Genomic DNA, 10,922 nt, shown 5'->3' with positions numbered 1-10,922 from the left:
TCCTGACTCATGTCCAGCTATAAGTCCCGGACCGGGTACGCCTGCGGATACCGAGCTGATCGGTTATAGATTCTCGAATTTAGGGCTGTAGACATCTTCCAGCACTCACCTTTGGGTGATGTGCTAAACCCTTTAAAAAACTTGTCCCTGTAAAAGGACTCACAGCGGAACTATGTTCGGTTCGAGCCAGAGGCTGATGATGGGAAATTTCGCTTCCCACCCGCCGCCCACTTCATAGCCACTGTCGATGACTTAACCGACGTGCTTGATTACGGCTCCGAAGACATCAACGATACGGATGATGATGCCAACATGGAGCAAGGCCAAGACCCGCCGTTTACTAGACGTTGGACGGCCACCTCTTGATACGATGTGTACATGGTCGACACACCTAAAAAGGATAGCGACGATGACAAAGGAGATCCAGTTGCGGATAAATCTTCTGAGACACAATCCAGGAGCCGGCGCCCTAAACGATGCTCTAAGCCTCATTGCTCAAATGATGGCAATACTGGCACCGGAGAGAATAGTACTCCGGGCGACGCCGAGAACAATGAAGACACTGTCGGGGCTGCATCGGAACAGGAGGAACAAGACAGCGGGCAAGATAACCCTGATAAACAGGCCATGCCCAATGACCCAGACGATGATAGTTATCGTCCAGTCTCTGAGGATGATGAGAGCCTTGGCAATGAGGACTTCATCATGCCTGAGGCACCCCTCGAACAGGAGCGCTTCAAGCCCCAGCTAATAGCCACTTCAAGAAGCCTGAAGAAGAAGCAGCAGATCCAAGCTGATCAAGACCTGCTCATTGACAGGTGGACTGATGTCCTGGCAGCCAAGGAATACGGCCTCAAGCGCTCAGCTAAGAGTTACCCAAAGTGTAGACTGCTACCTTAGTTCGATGAGGAGGCACCAGATCCCATACCTCCCTCACGCAATGCGGACCGACCACCATGTGGTCGGGATAGTACGACGAACCGGCCACCCCATGGTCAGAATAAAACGACAACTCAAGCCGAACAACAACCTGCCCCACCGCCTCGCAAAAACAGGGACATAGCAGCTTGGGACCATACATACGACCTTTGCCAGGAGCTGGACAGTAGAGCAAGACACACCAAATAAATCTACGGATCGCGAGGACGCTTCCCGACTCGGGACGACGGTGTAACACCCCGGATGTAATTTACCTTATATGTACTCCAACTCTTGCCATTTCCGGCGCTAAGTTATTTTATTTCCTCGGGTTCGGGTTTTTGTCTCCGTGTGTTGTTGTCGTTGTCATGGATCTCATATGATGTCATCATGTGCATTGCATTTGCATACGTGTTCGTCTCATGCATCCGAGCATTTTCCCCGTTGTCCGTTTTGCATTCCAGCGCTCCTATCTCCTCCGGTGGTCCTTTCTACCTTCTTTTCGTGTGTGGGGATTAAACATTTCCGGATTGGACCGAGACTTGCCAAGCGGCCTTGGTTTACTACCAGTAGACCGCCTGTCAAGTTTCGTACCATTTGGACTTCGTTTGATACTCCAACGGTTAACCGAGGGACCGAGAAGGCCTCGTGTGTGTTGCAGCCCAACACCCCTCCAATTTGGCCCAAAACCCACCAAAACCCTCTCCATCATCTAGAGCGTTCGATCACGATCGCGTGGCCGAAAACCGCACCTCATATGGACTCTCCTAGCTCCTCCTATTCCTATAAATAGGTCCTCCTCCGAGATCCACGGGTTCTTCTTTCCCGAAACCCTAGATCCGCTCCTCCATGCGCCGGACATTGTCCGCCGGCACCGGACACACCGCCGCCAACCACTCCCGCGCCGCCACGTCACCGCCGCCGACCCGCGCGCCGCCGAGGCCCGACAGGCCCAGATCCGGCCCCTGCGGCCCAGATCCACGCGCCACCCCGCGCCTTCTCCTTCCCCGCGTCCGGCGCCCGAGCAGCCCGGTGCCGGCGAGCAGCCCGCTCCGGCGACGCCGACCTCCACCGGCCCGCACCTCGCCGCCGCGGCCATCACCGGCGCCGCCCGCGACCACCTCGGCCGCGCTCCGCCCTCCACCGCCCGGCTTCGGCCACCTCGCCGGCGACCGGCCTCCCCCTCCGCCACAACTCCATCACCTGCGAACTCGAGCTCTGGTGCCATCGATCCTCGGGAGACGTGCCCCGGATCCAGATCTGAGGAACCCTAGGGGTTGACTTTTACCCCCGTGTTCAGTATTTTTATGCAACTTCATCGTGTTGTAACTTTGCATCCGTAGATCCGTTTTGCGCGTGTAGCATATGGAAATGTTCGTCTCAGAGAGCACATCATTTCATCTCATTGCATCATTTTCATTTGAGCTCATCTTGATTCCCAAAATGCAGTTGGAAGAGAGCTATTTGAGTTAATTGTCAGATCTGCTGTATCAAATAGCTATTTGTCGTTTTTGCCACGATTTATGTGTGCATGATATGCTCCTGAGCTCTACATGATTTTTGTTATATGCTTTGCCATATTTAGAGAGGTGTTATCCATGTACTTTTTGTGATATGTGTGGTCACTAGCACAAGCTTGCAAAGTAGTGCATTCGTTAATGCTGATTTCAGGGACTTAGAGATTTCACTAAGTTCTTGATCTGTTTTTATCAATATGCCATATGTTCATGTTGTTTCCTAGTGATCCGTGCCTCTTTTGAGGATGATCAGTAAGGATGATTTGTTAATCTTGTGGTGCTCTATCCATCCATGTCTTTTTTTAAAATTATGGAGCACCCTAGCTTGAGTCAATCGAGCCCTACGTTTGCTATTTCGTGAATCCTGGTAGATTGTCTACTTGTTAGCGATTTTGCCGAGGATGTTGTTGTTGATCCATGCATTCTATGTTGTTGTTCTTGCCATATATAGCTTATATAATATGTATTCTTGATGGGTGTATGCTTAGTTTGTCATGCCTTGCTCTGTAGTGAGTGCATCGAGCTCGTGAACATGCCTACTCGTTAAGATATTTGCATGCTCCAGTTTTTCACTAAGTCTGAGATCTGATTATGTTTTGCCATGTTCACATGCTTGCAATTGTATTTTCTGTTCCCTTTTGGCTCAAGGTCACTAAGGGACTTTTGTTAAGCTCTTTGAGTATCTCCATGTCAGGCCTTGCTTTGCCATGTTAAGTTCCTGTAGCATATAGTTTTCATGCTCCAAAGTGTGCTACCTGATCTGAAATTCCAGGCTTGTGTTAATTTCACTAAGTCTGAAATCTGTTTATCGTTTGCATTTTTGTCATGCTTGTTTGAACCTGTTAATGGATGAATTGGCCGTAGCTCAGTGTTCATCTTTTGTCAAGCATCATGAGTGGATTCCTGCCATGTATTTTGTGGTCATGTTTGAGTGATGTAGCATATTTATCTTGATGCATTTAGATGGCTACTTGCTGTTTATCGCAGACCGGTGTCATATTTGTTTTGCTTGCCATTTCCAAACCGTGCATCCGATTCCGGTGTTCTTTATATCGATTTCAAGAGAAATCACCTCACCTTTCCAGTGGCACACTTGGATTTCCAAGTTGAGGCCAGGTCCAATCCTTCCTTGTCAAATCTTGCATATGCATCACATATCGCATCCCGCATAGCATACCATGTTGGCATCATGTTGTTCGAGCATTTGCACGTGGTTGATTGTGTTCCTTTGGCTTGTTTGTCTTGTTTGGGTAGAGCCGGGAGACGAGTTCGCTAATGAGGAGCCCGTTGAGTTTGCTTTCGAGGATCCAGTCAACTCTGACAACTTTGAAGGCAAGATGATCATACCCTCGAAATCACTTCTATCTTTGCTTTGCTAGATGCTCGCTCTTTTGCTATGCCTATGCTACGATGCCTACCACTTTCTTATCATGCCTCCCAAATTGCCATGTCAAACCTCTAACCCACCATGTCCTAGCAAACCGTTGATTGGCTATGTTACCGCTTTGCTCAGCCCCTCTTATAGCGTTGCTAGTTGCAGGTGAAGATTGGAGATCGTTCCTTGTTGGAACATTGTTTTATTGTTGGGATATCATTATATTATCTTGTTATCTTAATGCATCTATATACTTGGTAAAGGGTGGAAGGCTCGGCCTTTTGCCTAGTGTTTTGTTCCACTCTTGTCGCCCTAGTTTCTGTCATATCGGTGTTATGTTCCCGGATTTTGCGTTCCATACGCGGTTGGGTAATAATGGAACCCCTTGACAAATCGCCTTGAATAAAACTCTTCCAGCAATGCCCAACCTTGGTTTTACCATTTGCCACCTAGCCTCTTTTTCCCTTGGGTTTCTGGAGCCCAAGGGCCATCTTATTTAAACACCCCCCCGGGCCAGTGCTCCTCTGAGTGTTGGTCCAAACTAGAGCATGTGCAGCGCCCCTCGGGGAAACTCGAGGTTTGGTTTTAGTTGTACAGGATTGTCTCATCTGAGTGTGCCCTGAGAACGAGATATGTGCAGCTCCTATCGGGATTTGTCGGCACGTTCGGGCGGTGTTGCTGGATTTGTTTTAACTTGTCAGTTTTCTTGTAGAACCGGGATACCGAGTCTGATCGGAATGTCTCAGGAGAAGGTATATCCTTCGTTGACCGTGAGAGCTTGTCGTGGGCTAAGTTGGGACTCCCTTGCAGGGATTTGAACTTTTGAAAGTCCTGCCCATGATTATGGGCAGATGGGAATTTGTTAATGTCCGATTGTAGATAACTTGAACCTTAATTTAATTAAAACGAATCAATCGCTTGTGTTACCGTGATGGTCTCTTCTCGGCGGAGTCCGGGAAGTGAACACGGTGTTGGAGTAATGTTTGCCGTAGGTTGTTCTCTAGTTCTTCGTTCGTGCTTTGCCTCCTCTCCTCGCTCTCTTTTGCGAACAGGTTAGCCACCATATATGCTAGTCGCTTGCTGCAGCTCCACATATTACCTTGTCTTACCTATAAGCTTAAATAGTCTTGATCGCGAGGGTGGTGAGATTGCTGAGTCCCCGTGGCTCACAGATTACTTCCAAACCAGATGCAGGGCCCGATGACTCCATTCCAGATGATGCGCTTGAGCTCAAGTGGGAGTTCGACGAAGACTCACGCCGTTACTATGTGTCTTTCCCTGATGATCAGTAGTGGTGCCTAGTTGGGGCGATCGGGACCGTGTCGCATGTTGGGGTTGATCTGTTATTTTGGTACCGTAGTCGGACCATGAGTGTATTGGTTGATGTAATGCTATTTATGTACTTTGTGTGACGTGGCGAGTGTAAGCCAACTATGTACATTTCCCCTTATTATTTATTTTACATGGATTGTTGTGAATATTACCTTACTTGCGACATTGCTTTCAATGCGGTTATGCCTCTAAGTCGTGCTTCGACACGTAGGAGCTATAGCCGCATCGAGGGCATTACAGACGACTACCTATTCGGACGTGACAGACCTAGTCACACCCGGGCCGATAACCGCAGACGGACTTCATCGGAGGTGCACCATGACCCGGCCCGATATAGAGGCGCCAGACACCCTCTCTGCTTCAGAGATGAGGTGCTGGATCACGAATTCACCAAAGGGTTCAAGCCCATCAATATTGAATCATACGACGGAACAACCGATCTCGCAGTTTGGATTGAGGACTTTGTCCTCCACATCCACATCACCCGTGGAGACGACCTCCACGCCATCAAATATCTCACACTAAAACTCAAAGGGCCAGCTCAACACTAGCTAAACAGCCTGCCCGAGAATTCCATAGGTAGCTAGGAGGACTTGGAAGAGGCCTTCCTTGATAACTTCCAAGGTACATATGTCCGGTCACCCGATGTCGATGACTTAAGCCACATAGTTAAAAAACCTGGAGAATCAGCCAGAAAATTCTGGACTAGGTTCCTAACCAAAAAGAACCAGATCGTTGATTGTCCGGATGCCGAAGCCCTAGCGGCCTTTAAACACAGCATCCGTGATGAATGGCTAGCACGCCACCTTGGCCAATAAAAGCCGAAGTCCATGGCAGCCCTTACGGCACTCATGACCCGCTTTTGCACGGGTGAAGACAACTGGCTGGCTCGTAGTAAAAACACAGCCAGTGAGACAGGCCCCTCCGAGGCCAAGAACAGCTCCGGCAAGCTCCGGCGCAACAGACACAAACACCGAAGCAATGGCGACAACACTGATGACACCACTGTTAACGCCGGATTCAGCGGCTCCAAGTCCGACCAGCGAAAGAAGCCCTAGAAAAGGAACAGTGAGGGACCATCCAACCTGGATCGCATACTTGATCGTCCGTGCCAGATACATGGTACCCTAAATAAACAAGCCAATCACACCAACAGAGACTGTTGGGTTTTCAATCAAGATGGCAGTTAAATGCCAAAAACAAAGAAAAGGGATCACAAAGTGAGGAAGAGGACGAAGAGCCCTGGCAGCCGAACACCGGGGGGTAGAAGAAATTTCCCCCTCAATTCAAAATGGTGAACATGATATACGCTACACACATCCCCAAAAGGGAGCGTAAGTGAGCACTTAGGGACGTCTACGCGGTAGAGCCAGTCGCCCCAAAATTCAATCCGTGGTCGTCATTTCCGATCACCTTCGGTCGTCGAGATCAACCAACTAGTATCCGGCATGGCGGTTCAGCCGCACTGGTCCTCGACCCAATCATTGACGGATTTCACCTAACACGAGTCCTAATGGACGGTGGCAGCAGCCTCAACCTGCTCTATCAGGACACAGTGCAGAAGATGGGCATTGACCCCTCACGAATCAAACCAACAAAGACTACCTTTAAAGGAGTCATACCAGGCGTAGAGGCCCGTTATACAGGCTCAATCACACTGGAGGTGGTTTTCGGTTCTTCGGACAACTACCGAAGCGAAGAGCTAATCTTCGATATCGTCCCCTTCCGCAGCGGCTACCACGCACTGCTCGGACGAACCGCGTTTGCTAGATTCAACACAGTACCACACTATGCTTATCTCAAGCTCAAGATGCCCGGTCCATGCGGCATCATAACAGTGACTGGATATACTGAACGCTCCCTCCGAACAGAGGAGCACACCGCCGCACTAGCAGCAGAGGTACAGAGCGGCCTTCTCAAGCAGCACCATAGTACGGCTGCCGAGCCCCTCGACATCATTAAGAGGTTTCGGACTACACTGCAATAGGACAACACGGCTCGTCAAGAGCTCGATTAGCAATTCGGCCTCCGTCCCAGTCCCGATGAAGTAGTGGCATTCGTATCACGCGTACATAATTGTGCACTCAAAATTCCATGGACATCGACGGAGGCACAAGCCAACCCGGGATCTATAGTTTGGCTAGAATGATCCCAGACACACATATAACCTTACTATCTCCTTTCCCCTTTTTCAGGTTTCTTCTATGCGGCCCTCCTTCGGCGGCCTGATTAATGGTCCTGTCAAAGGATAAACACACCGGATTGACACGGAGCATAGGCACACATGGGCAGCCCTAGAGGCCAATCCGACGATTACTCTAACTGTTCTCAGGACCCACGCGCAGCTCGCCTCCGGCTGTGGCATGTCAGATAGCCATTTGCTTATTGCATTATTTTGTACCAATGTGCTAGAACGCATTAACCCAACTATAATGGAAACAGTTCATGATCCAAGTTCAAGGGCCCCAGATCCTATCTATGTTCTCCCTCTGTTTTCATTTAAAATACTTATTTTCTAGCAACCGTACACTCTGGTACATTTCATATTTTCCAGGGGCTCCCCATCGACCCATGATACGGCAAAAAAGCCCGAACAATCCTTAAAGATAAGTTCGGCACCCCGAATTTGGCATTATATGCGTTGGCTCCGAATCATGTCTTTGGTCAATAGTTGGGTTGCCCGGCTCCTGTGCTTGCTACCCTATGTTCCGCTTAATCGGCTAGGGTAGTAAAGGGAGAACTACTGCGATTGTTCCCTGGCCTTGACCAGATGAGCACCTCAGTAGAGAAAGTCGAAAACTGACTGTCATGATACGGCGAGAGCCGGTCAGCTGTTCGAGGGTTACAAATCATTGGAGATTTTTTTGCATTATGTGAAAGATCGGCACTTCCCGATCACATGCTGACAGCACCCTAGCTTGAACCAGGGGTTGCGCCCATGCTTTATTATAAAACTCCTATGGCTAAGTGAGGGTGTTTAAGTGGTATAGTCCGATTGCCTTGTTCGGTTCGCTAAACAACTCCTTCAAGGACCATATAATTGGATCAAGATTGTTTAGATTCCGTCCAGAACACCTCTGTACTACCTACATGAGGGAAGAAGCCAACGACTGGCCAACCCTCAGATTACATACAACACGGCCGCATAGGAGGAAACAATTAAAGCATAACAAATCATATCACAAAACAGGCTTTGTTTCTATAATACAAGGCAAAGGCAACATGAATACATTAATTCAAATACAATGTCCTGCGAACATTGTGTTGCCGCAAGGCGAGACCCCTCCAGGACATCCGCAAAATACCGTTCGGGTGTGCGGTGCTCCTTGCCCTCCGGTGGCCCTCTGGTCACCTCGACGGCGTCCATCTTTGCCCACCACATCTTGCAACGGGTGAAGTCCATGCGTGCACCTTCAATGCAGGCCGAGCGCTTGACGACGTCCAGCCGAGGACAGGCGTTCACCATCCACCTCACGAGTCCGAAGTAGCTGCTTGGCATAGCTTCGGCTGGCCATAGCCGGATTATCAAATCCTTCATGGCTAGTTCGGCCACCCTATGCAGCTCCACCAGCTGTTTCAGCTGATCGGTGAAGGACACGTGATGCTCTGGCGCCGCATACTGCGACCAGAATAGCTTCTCTGAGAACCCCCTCCTTCGGCTCAATAGAACTCCATGGCGTCTGATACACTGCATGGTAAATCCGCAAAATCTCCTAGGGAACTCTGAACCCGGGTTAGTAAAACGTACTGCTTCTCCGCATACTTGCTTTGCATCTTAAATGCCTTACCCATCGTGATCTTCTTGGCCTCCTGGATCTCCCGGAGGGCGGCCTAGGCCTCATTCCATGCGGTCTCCGCGCTTTGACGAGCCTAGGCGAGTTCGTTCCCTTGAACCGACGCATTATGCTCCAATGCCTCGCATTTTTTCACTGCATCTTGTAGCTCCTACCGGACTTCTTTGACCCGGGCCTTGGACTTCTTGCGGGCGGCTTGCTGCTGGACATCCTTCTCCTCGGCCTCGCCCAGGGCCTTCTTCAGGGCCTCGACCTCGGTCGCAGCTCCTGCACATGCTACGACACCGCCGTTAATATACAGCACCTATCCTTTCCGAACACACAGCAAGTCATCACTCACCTTGCTTCTCCTGGATCCGAACCTTAACCTCGCCGAGCTCGTTCTCGGTCCGCTCCAGCCTCTGCCTCAGTTTAGAGACTTCGGCAGCAGGCGAGGTCATGGCCAAGAGTGACGCCTGCTCATTAATACATATTACGTTAGTCTCCTATAACAAAAGATTGATCCTCTATCCGGTTCTTTTTTCTGAACACCGGACAGTGTCTCGGGGGCTACTGTCTACATAGGGTTTTCTCTTTCTTACCTCGAAACTTGTCAAGAGGCTTTTGCAGGCTTCATTCAGTCCACTCTTGGCAGACTGAATCTTCTCAATCACTGCACCCATAAGGACACGGTACTCGTCCATGATGGAGGCACCTCGAAGCGCCTCCATCAGGTTATCTGGCGCCCCTGGATGGACAGGGGCCACCGGTGGAAGCGACGCACCTCCCCCTCCTTCAAAGGGGGCTGCTCGCCCGACTCCGGAGCCATATGGGTCTCCGGAATCGTATTCGGCTGAGGGCCGAACTGGATGCGGCCCTCTTTGCCAATCTCCATGGGGATCGGCTCCCCCATGTGTCCGGCAGTGGAGGTCTCGCCTTGTGGCGCCTCCCGGACAGCATCCTGGGCTCCTTCCCGGTTCGGAGCGGTCCTCCGGGATAGCACTTCGATGTCATCCCTGGCCCCAGGGGAGTAAGCAGGTGGTGGCGACATGCTTGCCATCTCCGACGGAGTCAACGAACCTCCAGATGAGGATCGCTGGATAAGGTCGCGGGCCGGACTGCAATAGCACAATTAACTATGTCAAGATAATGAGGAGAAAGGGCCGGATGCACGCATGAGCAAGCCGTGTCACTTACAATGCGGCTTGGGGCTTAGTGCCGGGGCATCTTTCTGTACTGCTATCAACGTCCCACACGGTGTTGACCGCTGGGACGCTCTTCCCCTGCTTGGGTGTTTCCGCCTCCGGATGCGCCGAAGCCGCCCTCTTCTTCTTCCTTTCCTCAGGGAGAGGGTTGTTTTCCTCCTCCTTATCCTCCTCTTCCTCGCCGTTGTCCTCAGGGACATAGGAATGAGCTACGTCGTCTTTGGACGTCAGGTCCGAAGTGCCCTTGCAATGGGGGCCACTCTTGGCCCCCTTGGTCTTCTTCTTGGCTTTCTTCTTTGGCGCCTTGTAAGGCGCCGGCACCAGCATCTTCGCTAGATGCGGGATGACCGGTTCTTCAGGAAGCGGAGCCGAACACTGGATCTGCTTCGCCATGTCCATCCAATCCTGGAAATGCAGTTATAAGCTCAGACATCATGCTCGAAATGATTAAGTTGGGGATACATCAAAAAATAGCATACCTCGCTGGCGAGGTGTTTACAATCGTGACCACGGTTCTGAATCCGTGGCCGGTGGTTTCTCGTTGCCCTTAAGGAGCAACTTCCATGCGACTTCGTGAGTAGTATTGCAGAGCCTCACCAGGGTCTGATGCTTCTTCAGGTTGAACTACCAAAGAGGACGGCTTCAGTGCTGTCACGGGAGGATCCAGCGAACCAGCATCACCTGGATCACATCAATGAGCTTGACTTTCCTGGTTACCATGCTTTGAACGCGCGTCTGCAACGCTATCACCTTGTGAGGGGAACCCCAGTCCGGACTCTTCTTGACCCAGGAGGTGAGTCGC

Source organism: Triticum urartu, chromosome 2 (assembly GCF_003073215.2).
Source record: "Triticum urartu cultivar G1812 chromosome 2, Tu2.1, whole genome shotgun sequence".
Lineage (NCBI taxonomy): Eukaryota > Viridiplantae > Streptophyta > Magnoliopsida > Poales > Poaceae > Triticum > Triticum urartu.
This window is presented reverse-complemented; position numbering follows the sequence as displayed.